Source organism: Hemiscyllium ocellatum, chromosome 34 (assembly GCF_020745735.1).
Source record: "Hemiscyllium ocellatum isolate sHemOce1 chromosome 34, sHemOce1.pat.X.cur, whole genome shotgun sequence".
NCBI lineage: Eukaryota > Metazoa > Chordata > Chondrichthyes > Orectolobiformes > Hemiscylliidae > Hemiscyllium > Hemiscyllium ocellatum.
Window position 1 is genome coordinate 24,532,800 of NC_083434.1, and position 19,833 is coordinate 24,552,632.

The window sequence follows — 19,833 nt, forward strand, 5'->3', positions numbered from 1 at the left end:
GCTTAATTCTAAAGTACACGATAAAAATAATACCAGAGTGTCTTCAGGCGTCTGTTGTCTTCCAATGAGGCAGCTAAATATTTACTTCCCTCTGTGGAAATGCCATTTCCTGCAAGACTATGGGAAAAAAATTAATTAAAAGATAACAAATTGTAGACAATTCACAGCATATATATATTTTAATTTCCTCAGAAAGTAGTGGCCATGACTACACAAAATTGTAATCTTTCCATTCAGGTAGAAATGAAAATGTGTTACTGGAAAAGCGCAGCAGGTCAGGCAGCATGCAAGGAGCAGGAAATTCGACGTTTCGGCCATAAGCCCTTCTTCAGGTAGAAATGTAAACTACGGTTGGCTGTTTGAGAGATTTAATTTCTAACTGCCACAAAGCTGAGAATAAAGGAGCCTTGAAAGAAAATAGAATGCAGAAGGTAATAACTGAAAGGACAAGGTGGCTTAGAACACAAGCATAGAGAGTGTTAAGGGACTGGTGAGAACAGTAGGCATGGTCAAGAAATGGGAGAATTCAGAGACAGGAGATCATCATTATTCCAAGTTTGGTTCACACCAATTTTTGATTGCAATATAATAATCCAAGTAACTATATTTCAAAGACCTTCAGATTTCTTACATATCTTCAAATTCGAATCTCAGTCTTGGGGATCTGGATGCATTTTCTGGGAGAGTATTTAAGGTGAGTAACTTCACAAGGTTTTAAAAATGATTAGAATGAGCACTTGCAATAACATTCAAGGCTATGGGCTTAGTGCTGGAAAGTGGGACAAGTGTAGATTTTGTGTAGTTGTGGTGGTATAAACTTGATGGGTCAAAGGGCCTCTTTTGTACTGTATGACTCAACAAAAAGCAAATTGAAGTTGTTCTGAAGGTGAGTCACACTGATACTTTAACTCTGTGTCTCTCTCCATAAATGCTGCCAGATCTATTGAGCTTCTCCTGTGTTTTCTGGTGTTTGCATTGTAAAATTCTCTCACTTCTTTCATTGTGACCTGCAGCCTAAACTGTGGGTGAACTGAGATTTATTTGTGTTACACAATTTGTCATATTGTGAAAATTTATAAAAGATGCTGCTCTCAATGTTTTGGCAAAGGATATAACAAATATGCTCGCTATAACGTATATTGAAGTCATGTATATTAAATAAATTTTACTGATTTTTATTTATTGGTTCCCAAAGCCTACCTCTTTATTCATCCCCCTGTAAATAAAGCTGAGTAATTAATGTAAGCCTGTACACATTTACTTGATAGTATATTGATAGATATGCAAACACTTCATGCAATGGACAGCAGAGCCATAGAATTGTATAGCATGGAAAAAGACCCTTCGGCCCACCAGGCCAACCAGAGATCCTACATTAATCTAGTCCCATTTTCCAGCATTTAGCCCATCTCTCAATAACTCTTCCCTTTCATATACCCAACCAGATGCCTTTTAAATGGATATATTGGCATTGATTAACATTCAGACTTTGTCTGTCTTATGTCATCAAAATGCTTAGAAATCTGATTACCTGAGCTCTTTTAAAGAAGGATGATTTCTTAAAGCTTGAGCAAATGTTTCAGCACCCAAGTCTTCAACTTGATTCCCCCACATCCTGTGTTTCAATTCAAGATTTAAAGTCACTGGAACTTCAGCTGGAAAACTTTCATACTACAAAATAGCATGCAACTTTTGACCAAAGCATGTACATAAATTAGATACAACATGCATTTTTCTCTTTTCTTTTGCACCAGTGTGTTTTGTACTGTTTGTGTTCAAGCCTTTGAAATCCACAATCTTCCAATTTAGAATGAAAGCTGATACCTTTGGGAATATCAAAACAAGTTCACAATTCATTTCAGTGATAATGGCAAAACGCCCCTGGAATATCAACAGTTTTCAAAGAGACTCCATAGTTATGAATCCTATGGAATAGTGCATCCTTTGTAGAAGGGGGCGGTAATTACAACACTTGCCAACAAAATTTTGTGGGGCCTCTTTATTGAGCTCAAGAAGCAAATTTAGTTGGTCATCAAAGCATCCATCATCCTTTGTGTGACGGCCCCTGGCACATTCTTAAACTCTTTTACCTTGTGCTAATGGTATTCTTGACTTGGAGGAGCTGGTGTTGGACTGGGTGGACAAAGTTAAAAAAAAATCACACAACACCAGGTTAAAGTCCAACAAGTTTATTTGGTAAGGGAGCAGCACTCCAAAAGTTTACTTCCAAATAAACCTGTTGGATTATAATCTGGTGTTATGTGATTTTTAACTAAAGTCATTCTAACAAGGTGTCAAATACACAATTCTGCCACTGCAGAGACTCTTTAGCAACTAAAATCACCTTTGACAACTAATCTGCACACAAAAATAAAGATCCAAAATAAAATGTCTCAGCAACAATGGAAGTTGAAGTAACTCTGACTCGGAGAAGATGTGAATATAATAATCAGACCCTCTGCAAAAATACAGTAAACTGCAACCTACCTGCTCCACAGGGTCCACGGAAGGATCACTTAACTGGAAGCAGTCACAATACACCAGAGGACCACTCAAACGTAAGAAACCTGTGAGAAAATGGGGTGAGAGTGCCAGCCTGCTAGTAAGACTGAGACTATGCGATGCCAAGACCTCCCCTTCCCCCACCACCCTTCATAGTTTACTCCTAACAAATGTACAATCTCTGGACACCAAGAGGGACAAACTCAGATCATGGCTCAGCTTCCAGCATGAACTGTGGGACTGCTGTGCACTCTGCTTCACAGAAACCTGGCTCAACCCATTCATTCCCCAATGCACACTTCACGCTGATGGCTTTTCTATCCATCATAAGGACTGTACAGTGTCCTCGGGTAAGACAAAAGGTGGAGAGGTTTGCTTTTTAATCAACAACTTGTGGAACACGGACATTGCCCCCCAAACCTTGAATTCCTCACCATCAAATGCTGCCCCTTCTATCTAAAATGGGAATTTACAGCTGCTATATGAACTGCTACAAGCAAAGTTTGAGGGAGCTCTGGATGTGCTGTACTCCACCACTAACACCTTGGAGACGGAACACCCCGAGCCCCTGGTTATTGTAACTGGCGACTTCAATCAAGCCAATCTAAGGAAGGTGTTGCTCAAGTACCACCAGAACATTACCACCCGAACATTTTAGCCCACTGCTACACCACTGTGAAAGATGCTTACCGCTCCATCCCCACCCTCATTTCCGGAACTCCGACCACAATGCCATGTTTCTTCTCCTGGTCTACAGGCAAAAGCTCAAGCAGGAGACCCCTCACAGATACAGGTCTCGTGCTGGTCTGAAGAGGCAGAAAATCAACTCCGGTGCTGTCTGGAATCTGGTACCTTAGACAAGTACACCACCACCGTCACAAACTTTATCAGCAAATGTGTGGGGGACTGCATACTGAGGAAGTCAATTCAGGTGTTCCCCATCAGGAAACCCTGGATGAATCAGACATACAGAAAATGCTAAAAAAACAGGTGTGAGGCCTTCACACCAGGGGATCCACTCAAATATAAGGAAGCTAAATATGACTTTCACAGAGCCATTAAGACAGCCAAGGACCAATACTGATCCAAACTAGAGACCTAGACTACTGCCCCCCAGCGACTATGGCAAAGACTGAATGACATCATAGGTTCTAAAAAGAGACAGTACAAGATAGCAGATGATGAAAAATCCCTCCCAGATCATCTCAATGCCTCCTATGCTCACTTTGAGCAGAATTTCGGCAGAGAGGTAACACTTATTCCGACAAGTCCTGACGAACTTATCCACACAGACACTGCATCAGAGGTCAGATCGGTTTTCCTTCATGTGAATCCAAGGAAAGCGATGGGACCAGACGGAGTACTAGGCTGTGCACTCAGAACAAGCGCAGATCAACTGGCAGAGGTCTTCTCGGACAACTCCAACCTCTCCCTGTTTCAAGAGGACCAACATCAGCCCTATGCCTAAGAAGGCTCATGCAGTATGTCTCAATGACTACCACCCAGTGGCCCTAACCTCAGTGGTCATAAAGTCTTTGAAAGGCTGGTCATGGCATTAATTAACTCCAGCCTCCCCACTACTCTTGACCCACTCCAATTTGCCTATCAAACCGACAGATCCACATCAGATGCCATATCACTTGCCCTTCACTCCTCTCTAGAACACCTTGACACCAAGAACAGCTATGTAAGAATCCTACTCATTGACTATAGTTCAGCCTTCAACACTAATATGCCCCTCGAGACTGATTACTAAACATAGTGATCTTGGACTAAGACCCACTCTCTGCAGTTTCCAGAACCATACATCACCACCAGTGAAGATTGGGGACAAAATTTCATCCTCACACTCAACACTGGAATCCCCCAGGGGTGCATACTCAGCCCCCTACTGTACTCACTGTATATCCATCACCAAATACCAGACTAATGCCATTTACAAGTTCACTGATGACACCACCATAGTTGGTCGAATCTCAGATGGCAACAACACAGACTGCAGACAGGAGGTGGAAGACCTGGAAAAATATTGCACTGAGAACAACCTAGCTCTCAATGCCAGCAAAACCAAGGAACTCATTATTGACTTTTGGCAGGATGTTACTCTCTTATACATTAAGAGCACAGAGGTGGAATGAGTGGAGAGTGTCAAGCTCCTGGGAGTGGGCATCAACAACAAGCTATCTTGGACTCTTCATGTGGAAGCACTGGTTACAAAAGCCCAACAATGTCTCTTCTTCCTCAGGCAGCTGAGAAAATTTGGCATAATGACAAATACCCTTGGCAACTTGCATTGGTGTGCCATCGAGAGCATTCTGTCTGGATGTACCACTAGCTGGTGTGGCAACTGTACCATTCAAGATTGGAGACGGTTACAGAGAGTAGTGAACTCGGCCAAGACAATCACAAAGGCCAACCTCCCATCTACAGAATCCATCTACCAGGCCCGCTGTCAAGGAAAGGCTGCCAGCATTCTCAAAGATCCATCCCACCCTGGCAATGCTTTTCTACAACCTCTACCATTGGGAAAAAGTACAGAAGCCTGAACACACGCACCAGCTGTTTTCAAAACAGTTTCTCCCCTACTGTTGTTAGAATACTGAATGGACTCACCAACTGTTAGCATTCACCTGTACCTGTGCTTTTGTTTTTGCTGCTGTTTACCTATTATTTTCTTATCTATGCTATTTAACTATGTGATTGCCTGTATTGCTCGCAAGACAAAGCTTTCATAAAGCTTTTCGGTACACGTGACAATAAATTTAATTCAATTCAATATATTGGTCATTTCTCAAAAACAATATTTTAAAGAATCACGTAATATTTGCTCAAATTTAACAATTCAAACATGGTACATTTCATTCTCCACCCTTTCCCTTACTCACCAGAGGTGTTTGATTGTCTTACTTTTCTGAACTGCCCATGCTAGCCTTTTCCCTCCTTCAGATGTAATCATGTTGTAACCAATACTTTAAATGCAGAAACAAGAAAACAATTAGTTTAATATTTTCTCTTCTTCATCTGTGTGCCTTTTGTTATCAAAGGATCTCACAGAAAACCGAATATTCCATTCGGAATACTTGGCACATACACTAGTCTCTTTCTTGTAGCAGGATCCTTCAGAAATTGACCTAATAAATTGTGTATTCTCATCACTCATGATCTTTAGTTGTAATCTCAAAAGTGTTCTCAGGAAGATATTTCCTGATGGTGATGAATCAAAACAATCATTATAAAAATTAAGTACTTTAAACTTGCTGTGGGCAAGTGTTCTTACTAACTAATTCAAAGATTAAGCTTCTAGGAACCACATTCTAGGATTGATATAATCATCAGCAATACAAAAGTTGATAAATAATTCCTCATTATTTTCTCAGATGGAGAACATTTGACAACATTAGTTAATGAAGCAGCATTTAAATAGGAATAGATACCCTGGTAATTCTCAAGAGCTGCTATAGTAACTGCAGTAATGGGACATTTGCGCTAACAATTCAGATTGAAAGGTTAGATTAGGGGAGAGATTTTATTCTGTATTTACAGAAGACCTTCTTGAAGAAGTCTTGTGAGAATTTTCATCTCACTCGATCCTCTGTCAGATATCATCTGCTGACTAATTGGCCTAGCTTGGATCTCAGGTTAGGGTAGGCTGCTGCTTTTGCCTACTAGATTTGGTATGAAGATGCAAGAAATATTTCTATGTTATCTCTGCACCAACCTTCTAATCAGTTTAACAGGTTATCAAGGACAAATCTGCCACAAAAAAGAGATTTGATTGAATTAAGTTAATAGTTACAACAGGCCCATAAGAACCTCACAGTAAGAGTTGCATTGATTGTTACTAATGGTGATGATTAATAATTTAAAAATGGCACCTTTCATGCAGGGATTCAGTTTGAATATTTTTACAAGCTTGCTCCAAACATGTCATCCCTATAAGTGTTCTGATTCCTAATTTAGATTTCTTCTTTGTTGCAGCTTTTTCTTGAATGTGTGTCAATGTATCTGGAAGTAATGTGATTCTTTACACGTCATGTTGTTTCTATTTCCATTAGTGTATGAGATTCTAATCTGATGAGTCCTTTCACTCGATAGAACTACACAGCAGAATGCAGATGCTTCCTGATGTAATAAAATGGGTAACTTCATCACCACAGCGTGGGTGCATGGCACACACACCGCCCTCACTCTTCTGTAGCTTTTTTAGACAATACTGTGAGTTTAGCAACCAGTGACTATTTGTATGATACCTCTCATGCCTCTTTATTCTTAAAAATGGGATATTGTATAACTTGGTCTCTAACTACATGAATAGTATAGTTTCAGACTGATATTTTGTATGAATTAATTAAAGCAAACCTGCTTATGCAATTTGAGTAGACTTGGACATTCATCAATAAGTGTTGAAATATATTGGGCACCAATGTCTGTAATCTGATTTTTGTATAAGCTTGAAAAACAAATATGAGTTAAGGCATTAGGCCATGGTAATGGGATCTTGCACAGAGAAAATGTAGCAATAGTACTCAACAAGCCCACTTGAATCAGCAATCACTTGTTGCTGATAGTGTGGAAGAACAATTTACCTTCCTTCAGTTCACCAAAATCTTAGCAATACTTTAATTCTGCCATCCAGCTTATTTTTCTTATTCTCTTTGCAATGCCTACTTTCACTGTCCTTCATCTACACCTTCATGTCCTGAATTTTGGTATTCCCTCTCTAAACTTCATCAATCATTTTCTCCATTTAATCTCATTTTAAAACCTCCCTTTTTGACAAGGATTTGAATAGCTTTCCTAATGCCTGAGTGACTGAGTGGCACAAATTATTCTCTTATAATTGTCTGAGATGTGTTATGGAGCTAATAGAATCCCTTCAGTGTAGAAGCAGGCCATTCGGCCTATTGAGTCCACACTGCCCCTCAAAAACATACCCTACTCCATCCCTGTAACCCTGCATTTCTAATGGCTAATCAATCTTGCCTGAAAATCCCCGGACACTATGGGTAATTTAGCATGGCCAATTCACTTAACCTGTACATCTTTGGACTGTGGGAGGAAACCTATGGAGACACAGGGAGAATGTGCAAACTCCACATAGTCAGTTGCCTGAGGCTGGAATTGAACCTGCGCCCATGCTGCTGTGAGGCACCAGTGAGCAACTGTGCCACAGAGATGAAGGCTGTACAGCCCATCAAATGCATGTCAGTTCTGTGAAAAGCAAACCAAAACAGACCCATTCAGCCACTATGTCATTGTATTCCTGCAGGTTTACTTCCCATACAATTTTCCTTCGAATTAATTCACTATCTCAATTTTTACCACCTTCATGGACAGCAAGTACCAGTACTAATTATGAGTTGCTGGCACAATCAGTATTTATAAACGAGATACATTGTTTCTAGTTTCATGGGACTGAATCCTATAGCTTGTTGCTCATCCTCCACCAGAAAAGTCAGTCACAGATGAAACAATTTTACAAAGATTGTCCAGCAGAGAGCTTATATTGTGGGTCAGCTTTACCACCTCAGCTTGGACCTCTGTACCGCTGTTGCCAAATTTTAATTTTTTTTAAGCAGAGCCCAATATGGATTCTAGACTCAGGTCAGACTAGATTTCTGAATGGGGAGGAATCAGGCACATTGGAGGGCTATCATTCTGGGGCCTGGTGCTCTTGATGAACACAGGGCATTTTTGTTCCTTTTTTTAAAAATTGCTAGAATTGGTGTAGAAGTGGTTTGCCTACACTCTCTTGGATTCCCTTGCCAACTGCATTTTGGCTAGGGCAGTGTAATCAGTCAATTAATTTTTCACCAAGATGGATTTGCCATTAACAAGACTTTTCAAAATGCAGGTAGGCTGCCAATTTCAGCGCCCGACTTGAGTACAATATTATGGAAAACCGACATGTTAACATTGGGTTTACAACCTGACATGATACTGCTGGTAAGATGACAGCAGTCCTGGTTTCCACACAAGTGCGTGGCCATGGTGACAGTTTCATTTGGGCTGCATTCTATAATTTATTTTGTGACATGTTGCTTTGTGCGAACAGCTGAAAGCAAATCTAATAGCGTAGATAGATTTGGACATTTTGTGTAGCCTTTCAATCACAGCATGCTCTAGCAAAAGAATAATGGTCAACTCTGAATTAAATACAGCTGAAAAGGCCAACACTAATTCATGTCAGAATCTTATCAGTAGAACAGAGGGAAGCAGTTCAGAAGCAAAACCTCTATTAATTCAAAAAGGTAAAGAGCTTATTAATTAATGAATTAACCTTCCCTGAAAGTGCTTTTCTCTTTAGCAAAGAGCAGAGGTGACAGAGAACTGGAATACAAAAGAATAGTCCACCATTTTGATGACTGAAAGGAATCTTTTATAGAAATACAAGCCATCGTGAAAATACATCTATTGCAAACGCATTGTCAAGAGAAAACTTGAAAACTTGCTGTCACCACAAAAGAATTAAAGAACAAAACTCCTCCCCAAATTAGAAATAGCCTTAACGGAATGTTTTCTAGATAACAAAATGGCTTTAATGGTTAAGCAGGCAGTGAAATGTTTGTGCCTTATGGCATTATTCTTATCAGCCCCACGATTAAATTGGGAGAACTGCAGATGCTGGAGATGAGAGTTGAGAATGTGCTGCTGGAAAAGCACAGTAAGTCAGTCAGCATCTGAGAAGCAGGAGAATCGATGTTTCAGGCAAAAGCCCTTCATCAGGAATGAGGCTTGTGGGCCAAGGGGGCTGAAAAATAAATAGGAGTGAGTGGTGCTGGGGGGAAGGTAACTGAGAATGCTATAGGTAGATGAAGGTGGGGGGAAAAGGTGATAGGTCGGAGAGGAGGGGGGAGTGATAGATGGGAAAGGCAATGGACAGGTCAAGAGGGCAATCCTCTACATTCGGGAGACAGGAATCAACTGTATTTGTTGCATCCAATGTAGTCTCCCCTACATCGGGGAAACAGGACGCTAACTTGCAGATGTTTCATAGAACATCTCTGGGACACCCGCACCAATCAACCCTATTGCCCAGTGGCTGAACACCAATTCCCCTTCCCACTCCACCAAGGACATACAGGTCCTGGGCCTCCTCCATTGCCAAACCCTAATCACCCGATTCCTGGAGGAAGAATGCCTCACCTTCTGCCTTGATACTCTGCACCACACGGGATTAATGTGGATTTCACCACTTTCCTCATTTCACCTCCCGCAATCCTATCCCAGTCCCAAGCCTCCAGCTTGGCACTGCCCTCTTGACCTGTCCATCATCCCATCTATCCGCTCTACCCTCCTCTCCAACCTTTCACCTTCTCTCCTACCTTCATCTACCTATCACATTCTCAGGTACTTTAGACTCATTCCTGATGACTGGCTTATGCCCGAAACATCAATTCTCTTGGTCCTCGGATGCTGGCTGACCTGCTGAGCACCACACTCTCAACCATGATTAAATTGGCAAGATAACTGTTCTATATCATTTCTATAGTGTGGAGCCACAATTACACCCAACACTTAAACTTACATCTTATTGAAATCTTGCATGAACTAATCATTGCCTATTGACTTTTGTACTTTACATTCTTGTGGTGAAATCCTAAAATAACGTAATTCCTTACAGCTTCATCGGTCTGGAATGCTGCCTTTAATGTGTTGGGAAACTTTAGTCCTCAAACTATCTGCTATTCTGGGCCTGTTTCTACACTGTAGGGAATCTAATCTAATCAAAAACACCTCTAGTTTCATTTAGAGTATAATTACCATTTTTTAAAAACAAAAATTCATTACCTCATATTTACTGTCACTGAATTCCATCTTATACTTTTACATTACTCCTTTATTCTTCAGGAAAATAGTTTACTTTCCCTACCTTGGTATAAAGTATTAATTTCAATATTATTCTCCATAGGTATCCATCGAGATATTGATCCCATATAGTGAATAGAAGCCTATGTATTATACAACCAACATATGCATCAATACATGACATTTATAATAAAAATTATCTTATTAAAACACTAAATACAAATGGAAAGTATCTATGTACAGTTCACAATGTATTTATCTGTCACCATCCTTCCTAACATTCAAAGGAAGAATGTAAGCTGAGTATCCTTTTATCTTGCCAAATTACCCAAGAAATTAAATAATTTTGTACTTTTTAAATTCTTCAGATAGCACTTGAACTCCCTCATTTGTGATTTGATTTGCATTCAACCTGAATAAAGTCGTAGTCGGAAATATTAGGATAACCAAAATAAACAAATAATCACATGACACTATTTGTGACACTGCATGTACAGGATGGCTGCTCCATTTCCTACAGTAATGACTACACTTCCAAAATACTACCTTGATTGCAAAATGCTTTGGGAAGTCTGAATATTATGAAAGGTGTTCTTTAAGTGCAAATGTTTCCTTTCAAGATAATAAATCTGATAGGAGAAAATGAGGACTGCAGATGCTGGAGATCAGAGTCAAGAGTGTGGTGCTGGAAAAGCACAGCAGGTCAGGCAGCATCTGACGAGCAGGAGAATCGACGTTTCAGGCAAAAGCCCTTCATCAGGAATCAGGAATACTGATGATGGGCTGTGCCTGAAACGTCGATTCTCCTGCTCCTCGAACGCTGCCTGATAAATCTGATAGTTTGAAGACACAATGGCAAAGGGTCAGAGAAGCACATAATAACCCAGATCAATCAGTGACAGATTGAAAATTCACCCAACAAGGACCTGCCTTCTGTAACCTTCAATTGATTTTCAAAGGATTAGCAAGTGACCTTAACTAAAGTAAAAGAGGATCTTGGATATTCTTCAAATAATACATTTATAGGACTGGTTGCAAAACCAATGGGTGGAAGATGTGACACACACATTCCACCCCATTTATATTCAGGTTTTGGGAATGTAAATGATGCCTGAAGAGTCAGTGGAGACCATTCACAAATTGGTCATTAAAGATTTTTCTGGGTGTTTTTGTGGGATCTGGAGGAAGCATTGCTACCCAGAGTTGATGATCTCTCACATATTTGAACTACGTATCTGAAATAGCATAACATCTAAGCAAATGTAGTTTGACAGTACAGATTCTTGTACCAAATCTTTCAAAGACTCGTTCTTGGGAGGTAGGTATTGCAGGTAAGCCTGGCATTTATTACCAATCACAAGGTAACTATAACTGAGTGGTTTGTTGGCCGAGAGAATGTGAGAAAATGCAGATGCTGGAGAAATCAGAGTCAAAAGGTGAGGCGCTGGAAAAGCACAGCAGGTCAGCCAGCATCCAAGGAGCAGGAGAGTCAACGTTTCAGGCTAAGCCCTTCATTAGGAATGTGGGGAGGGGTAGGGGGCTGAGAGATAGATAGGAGGTAGCCAGGAAGGCAATAAGTAGATGCAGATGGGGGCTGATAGTGATAAGTGGGAGGGGAGGGTGGAGTGGATAGGTGGGAAGGAAGGTGGACAGGTAGAACAGTTCAAAAGAGCCATACTGACTTGGAGGGTTGGATCTCGCATGAGGTGGGAGGGAAAGGAGATTTGGAAACTGGTGAAGTTGACATTGATGCCATATGGTTGGAGGGTGGTTTGCTGGCCTTCAGGCCTGTGATTGGAATCCACATAGATCAGGGCCAATGTATTAATTAATCCACTTTTAACAAAATAATAATCCTTCATGATAGCTTTTACTAAAAGTGAACATGAATTGGAGTTTTCTGCTTCTTATTTCTTGAATCTTTTTAAAAGTGAAATGAAATTCTCTGCAATGAGATTTAACTCACAGCCTTCAGCCTGTTAGGCTAGGCCCAGAATCAATGGACCAGAAAAACTATCACTCCATGGCTATACCACATTTTACACTCTAGGCACTGTCAGTTTCTGACAAAATTAATTCAGTGACAGATCTTTCTGTGCTTGCAGTCAAATAAATCCATCAGAAAAGACTCCTTTAAATTGCTAATCTGGCTGGCCTAGAGAGAACTGAAAACTAACATTCCCTTTGATCCAAGCTGAGACAGATGAACTTGCATGTAAGTAAGCACACAATAACAGACACAATAAAAGAATAGAAGGGTGTGTTTATGTATCTTACCCAATAATGCGAAGCTGACTAAAGCAAGGAATTAGTTCTCTCACTCCGTAGTCGTTGATATTGTTATTGTCTAGCTCGAGCCTAATTGTTTTCTGAACACCATGTAAAATAAAAGTGATTGCACTGCAGTCCACTGAGTAGACATTGCAATAGGTGAACTTTATATAATCTTGGTGAATTCTCTTGGCAGTAAGTCTGGCTACTTCTTTGCTGTGCACTTCAAATATGCACCTCACCAGCCATTTGAAACACGGGACAGCTTGCATCTGATAGAAATTGTTGCTCATGTATGTTTTCACACAGCCAACCAGGTAGGACTTCAAAACTGCTCCCTTCTTGTGAATGCTTATTTGGCAAGTCAAATGACTCAGTACATCCGACTTGGTTTTAGAAAGCAAGCCACAAAGAAAGAAAACAGGTGGTTGGAAATGTTCTCGGGCCTCGAGCAAGTGTTCTTTTGAGCTCCTCTTGGAGTTTTTGCAGGAGACTGAACAGTTGAGTGGATGTGATTGCCCTCCATGTGGTATCTTTCCGGTAAAAAATATAATGATTCCCTTCGCCCGAATTCTCTCGTTAACAACCAGGAAAAACGTGGTGAAAAATGACTGGAGGGTCAGATGAAGGAACTCATAGGTTGATTGGTTCCCACATCCATCGTAGTGGCCTGCACTCTTGATAAAACCCAACTGTAAATCCTCCTCTGAGATACCAGCTGCTGTGATTTGCTCCTGACTAAAGATGAAGTTATTGCTTTCGATTCCCTCTTTTGCCAATTTTCCCAACCTCATCAGAGAATCCTTCTTCGCTTTGAATGTCTCATTTTGACTTTTGTTTCTTTTGTTCAACCTTGTTTTGGAAGAACGGTTTTAAAAAAACCTCTAACATCAATAGGTAGTTGTCAGTCAATGTTACATAATCCAACATATGCTGAGAGTTACATTCTGACTGTAAGTGTTTGTAACATTTAAATATAATCCAGCAAAACAATGGCACTGAACGTAAACTACAAAGGTGAGGGTTTGCTTCCAACTGAGTCAAAACCAAAGTTTGATGGGGTTGGTTTTTGAAGAACTTCTTTAAATATTGCAATAAGTGGTCTTTTATAAAGCCCTTTAGTGTCACTCTCTTTCTCACCATTCTTAATGGTAGCTCGGTGCCAGTTCTTGCAGTCAATAATTTTCTTGAGTTTTTCAATAAATTGCCGTGAAGTAGGTTCAACAATAGAGTGACAGGATGCATGAGGTCAAAGGGTGAAGGGGTTACAGGAATATCACTAAGGTCACAGTCAGCATTAATTTCATCAAACCCATCCAGTGTGAAGAGAACAGAGTCTGGGTGTTGTTGGATGTAACTAAATATCTCATCAGGGTCTTTGTCTGGATAACAATTGTATTTGAACAGTAGATCTCTGAGAGAAATCTTATCTTCCTTTTCAAAGATATTAAACATGCGACATCTAAATTTAAAGAAGAATTTAACACCAGTACACAGCTCTCCTTTGGAACAGAGTTTCTGAAGTCTCTGAAGCAGTATGATCTTACCAACCCCAGCATCACCAGTTATAAAAACTGTCTCTGCATCCTCATTGATGATGCCCGTGTCACTGAACAAATCCTCCAAGTGGGAAATGGGTCCTTCAGTTTCACCTACTGCATTAACTCGTTCCATAGAGTCTCAGTGTAAGTATCATCCAGCAAGATGTCTTAGCTCATAGCTCATAGAGATGTCCAGCATGGAAACAGACCCTTTGGTCCAACGTATCCATGCTGACCAGATATCCCAACCCAATCTAGTCCCACCTACCAGCACCCGGCCCACATCCCTCCAAACCCTTCCTATTCATATACCCATCCAAATGCCTCTTAAATGTTCTTTCTGAGCATATGAAGCGATGAACTTGGTTTCCCTTTTCAATTGATGTCTAAGTTTTTCAGAATATTGGCAAACTTGGAAAGTAGAAACTTGAAATCAATGTTTTTATTCAAAACAGAATTTATATTATTTTGTTTTACATGCCAAGGGCCCCATCATGTAATGTAGGTCCCTATCTTTGCCCCAGTTCCTCCTTCAAGTAATAAGTATGTCAGGCCAGGGATGTTCTATTTTCTTAAAGGCTTATACATTGGTTTCATCAAGAATATAATTACTTACCAGCATCTGTGAGAAGAATCATCTTTCTCACTAAATGCTCATGTGGCTGATACTCAATTATTTTTGTCCAATCCTGCAGCTCAGGATAAACGTCTTTAGCCTTGTACATCACATACACAAAATACTCAGCAGCTTCAGGTCCTTTATTGAATATTATGTCAAGGATTTCACGCACCAAAAGAAAATGTAGCAATAAACTTGATGATATCAATAATAATCAGTTTCAAAATGGTATATTAATGTATCAATGGCTTATAATATTCTAGAAATTGCTTTGAAACTCATATCCCACTTCACCCTGTTTGCCCATTATTCGCATTCCTCCTGATCTATACTAGTCCACCAATACATATAAATCCCACAGCTTCACCCCACCTTACCTCATCTCCAGTCTCTCATTTTGTGTCCTCTTGCCTTATGTCAGTATTTTCTTCCATTATTCAACTTACGACATCCAATTATATAATTCTTAAGAGAGACCTCTCTTTTAGTTATTAACCTTCCTTAAAGAGCTTTCAAAATTCCATTGACCAAGTTTTTAATTATCTCTCTTAACTCTCCAGCAAAAGCTCAGTGTCCATTTCCTGACTCCTCCTGCTTTGGGATTCTGTCTTTTTACATCCGAAGGTTCTGTATAAATAAGTATTGAGGGTTAAATACCGGCTGATTACTGCAATATTTCTGGTGAGCAAAGCTGGTAATGGGAGAACAGTAGTGATGCCCTACTTTGGGGATGAAATTAACATGAGTCGAGAGATTGGTGCTGGAGCATCCAAGGAGCAGAAAAATCAATGTTTGGGCAAAATCCCTTCATCGGAATGCTGCCTGACCTGCTGTGCTTTTCCAGCACCACACTCTGAACTCTAATCTCCAGCATCTACAGTCCTCACTTACACCTGATGTAATTAACACAGTCTTTCCCTTAAAGACTACTGCACAAATACAATCCCAGCTGCATGTAATGGTGCATTGGCATCAATGTAATTTGCTTGCTATAAGTGGTATTCAGTTAAACCAAAATAGTTGTGTCTTTTCAATTTCTGTTATAAGAACCATAGAATCCCTAGTATGGATGCAGACCATTCAACCCATCAAGTCTACCAACCTTCTGAAGAGCATCCCTCCCAGACCCAGCCCCCTTACCCTACCCCTTCAACCCTGCATTTCCTGTGGCTAATACATCCAGCCTGAACATCCTGGACACAATTTAGCATGGCCAATCCCACCTAAACAGCATATAGAACATAAAACATAGAACAGTACAGCACAGAACAGGTCCTTCAGCCCACGATGTTGTACCGACCACTGATCCTCATGTATGCACCCTCAAATTTCTGTGACCATCTGCATGTCCAGGAGTCTCTTAAATGTCCCCAATGACCCTGCCTCCACAACTGCTGCTGGCAACACATTCCATGCTCTCACAACTCTCTGTGTAAAGAATCTGCCTCTGACATCTCCTCTATATTTTCTTCCAACCAGCTTAAAACTATGACCCCTTGTGTTGGTCATTTCTGCCCTGGGAAATAGTCTCTGGCTATTGACTCTATTTATGCCTCTCATTATCTTGTATACCTCAATTAGGTCCTTTCTTCTCCCCCTTTTCTCCAATGAAAAAAGTCCTAACTCAGTCAACCTCTCCTCATAAGATAGTCTAGTCCAGGCAGCATCCTGGTAAACCTCCTCTGAACCCTCTCCAAAGCATCCACATCTTTCTTATAATAGGGCGACCAGAACTGGACGCAGTATTCCAAGTGCAGTCTAACCAAAGTTTTATAGAGCTGCAACAAGATCTCATGACTCTTAAACTCAATACCCCTGTTAATGAAAGCCAAAACACCATATGCTTTCTTAACAACCCTGTCCACTTGGGTGGCCATTTTACAGGATCTATGTACCTGCACCCCAAGATCCCTCTGTTCCTCCACACTGGCAAGAATCCTATCCTTAATCCTGTACTCAGCTTTCAAATTTGACCTTCCAAAATGCATCACCTGGCATCCAAGTCATTAATAAAAATTACAAACAATAGAGGCCCAAAGACAGAGTCCTGTGGAACACCACTCACCACAGACCTCCAGGCAGAATATTTTCCTTCTACTACCACTCGCTGTCTTCTGTTGGCCAGCCAATTCGGTATCCTGACAGCTATGTTCCCCTGAATCCCATTCCTCCTGACCTTCTGAATGATCCTACCATGGGGAACCTTATCAAATGCCTTGCTGAAGTCCATATACACCACACCCACAGCTCGACCCTCATCAACTTTTCTAGTCACATCCTCAAAGAACTCGATAAGGTTTGTGAGGCATGAGCTGCCCCTCACAAAGCCGTGTTGACTGCATTTCATCAACTGCTGAAAATGTGTTGCTGGTCAAAGCACAGCAGGCCAGGCAGCATCTCAGGAATAGAGAATTCGACGTTTCGAACATAAGCCCTTCATCAGGAATTTCATCAAGCCATGCTCTTCCAGATGGTCATAATTCCTATCCCTCAGAATCCTTTCTAACACCTTGTAGACGACAGACGTGAGACTCACTGGTCTGTAATTGCCAGGGATTTCCCTATTTCCTTTCTTGAAGAGAGGAATTACATTTGCCTCTCTCCAGTCCTCAGGTACAACTCCAGTGGAGAGCGAGGATGAAAAGATCTTCGCAAGTGGCGAAGCAATTACATTTCTCGTTTCCCAAAGCAGCCGAGGACAAATCTGGTCCAGGCCTGGCGACTTGTCAATCTTAATGTTTGACAAAATTTTCAGCTCATCAGCTTCCTCTATCTCTATCCATTTCAGCATGCACACCTGCTCTTCAAAGGTTTCATTCACTACAAAGTTCGTTTCTTTTGTAAAGACAGAAGCAAAAAACTCATTTAGGGCTTCCCCTACCTCCTCAGACTCCACACACAAATTACCTATGCTATCCCTGATCGACCCTACTCTTTCTTTGACCATTCTCTTATTCCTCACATAAGTGTAAAATGCCTTTGAGTTCTCCCTAATCCGTTCTGCCAAGCATTTCTTGTGCCCCCTCCTGGCTCTCCTCAGACCATTTTTAAGCTCCTTCCTTGCCTGCCTGTAATCTTCTAGAGCTGAGCTTGACCCTAGCTTCCTCCACCTTATGTAAGCTACCTTTTTCCTTTTGACGAGAAGCTCCACCGCTCTCTTCATCCAAGGTTCCTTTATCTTACCATTTCTTGCCTGTCTCAGAGGGACATATTTATCCATCACTTGTAACAACTGTTCCTTAAACAGTCTCCACATGTCTATAGTGCCTTTACCATGGAACAATTGCTTCCAATCCATGCTTCCTAACTCATGTCTAATCGCATCATAGTTTCCTCTTCCCCAATTAAATATCCTCCTATTTTGCCTAATCCTCTCCTTCTCCATAGCTATGTAGAATGTGAGGCAGTTGTGGTCACTATCACCAAAATTCTCTCCCACCACAAAATCTGATACCTGCCCCGGCTCGTTTCCGAGCACTAAGTCTAGAATGGCCTCTCCCCTCGTCGGCCTGTCAATGTACTGAGTTAGGAAACCCTCCTGAACACACCTTACAAAAACAGCTCTATTAAAATCTTCTGATCGAAGGAGGTTCCAATCAATATTGGGAAAGCTAAAGTCACCCACTACAACAACCCTACTACGCCCACACTTTTCCAAAATCTGTCGACTTATGTTTTCTTCAATCTCCCTGCTGCTATTGGGGGGCCTGTAGTAAACCCCTAAAGAGGTGACTGCTCCCTTGCTGTTCCTACTTTCCACCCATACTGACTCGGGAGGCAGATCTTCCTCGACAATGGAAGCTTCTGTAGCTGTGATACCCTCTCTGATTCGTAGTGCTACACCCCCTCCTCTTTTTCCCCCTTCCCTATTCTTTCTAAATGCTCTAAACCCTGGAACATCCAGCAACCATTCCTGCCCATGAGAAACCCATGTGTCTGTTATGGCCACAACATCATAGCACCAGGTACTGATCCATGCTCTAAGTTCGTCACTTTTATTCCTGATGCTCCTTGCGTTAAAGCAAACACACTTTAACTGATACCTTGGTTCCTTCCCAGAAAAATCCTTCCCACTAGCTGGTCTACTTCTTGCTATTGCCTCATTTTCATCAACTCTCACCTCCAGTATACAGCTCAGGTTCCCAACCCCCCTGCCATACTAGTTTAAACCCTCTCGAACTACTCGATCAAACCTTCCACCCAGGACATTGGTCCCCTTCCAGTTCAGATGCAACCCGTCCTTCTTGAACAGGTCCCACCTTCCTCAGAAGGCATCCCAATTATCTACGTATCTGAAGCCCTCCCTCCTACACCAGCTGCGCAGCCACGTATTAAGCTATACCCGCTCCCTGTTCCTCGCCTCCCTCTCTCGTGGCACCAGTAAACTAGAGAACACTATTCTGTTCGTCCTGCTTTGCAACTTCCATCCTAATTCCCTGAAATCACTTTTTATATCTTCAATCCTTTTCCTGGCTATATCATTTGTGCCAATATGCATATCTTTGGACTTTGTGAGGGAACTGAAGCACCTAGAGGAAACTCAATCAGACACGGGGAAAATGTGCAAACTCCACACAGACAGTCGCCCGAGAATCGAACAGAGTCCCTGACCCTGTGAAGCAGCACTGAGTTTTCATGCTGGCCATGTTAAGATTCCTCATTTAGATCTCAGTGTTAAATTTCCTCTGTTCAACTTCAGTGTTAAATCTCATCTTTTCAATAGTCTGAAGACTGAAGCTAATGCATTTCAAAAGGATAAAATTTAACATAGTATTCAACTTCTAAGAATTAAGCTGCTCCAAATGGATTCATAACAGCTTCAATTGTGTTTTTCTTTCCTTCTCTCTCACTATTCATAGTTCCATATTGATATCTTTGGTGAATCAAATTATCTAGATAAAGTGCAGATCTCATGAATACAAGCTGGTTAAGAACTTACTGAATTTTCCAAATCGTGGATACAATTGACACCATTATAATTTCTCTGGTGATGACAAATGGTTAATATCAATAAACAATATAAAATAGGTGCAGGAGTAGGCCATTCTGCCCTTCGAGCCTGCACCACCATTCAATATGATCATGGCTGAT

The 19,833-nt window shown here is 41.0% G+C and overlaps 1 pseudogene; it reads right to left on the reverse strand.

The window, feature by feature from the left end:
• Positions 1-8: 8 nt before the first annotated feature.
• LOC132832155 (nucleotide-binding oligomerization domain-containing protein 1-like) lies at positions 9-19,454 on the reverse strand (annotated as a pseudogene).
• Positions 19,455-19,833: the final 379 nt, after the last annotated feature.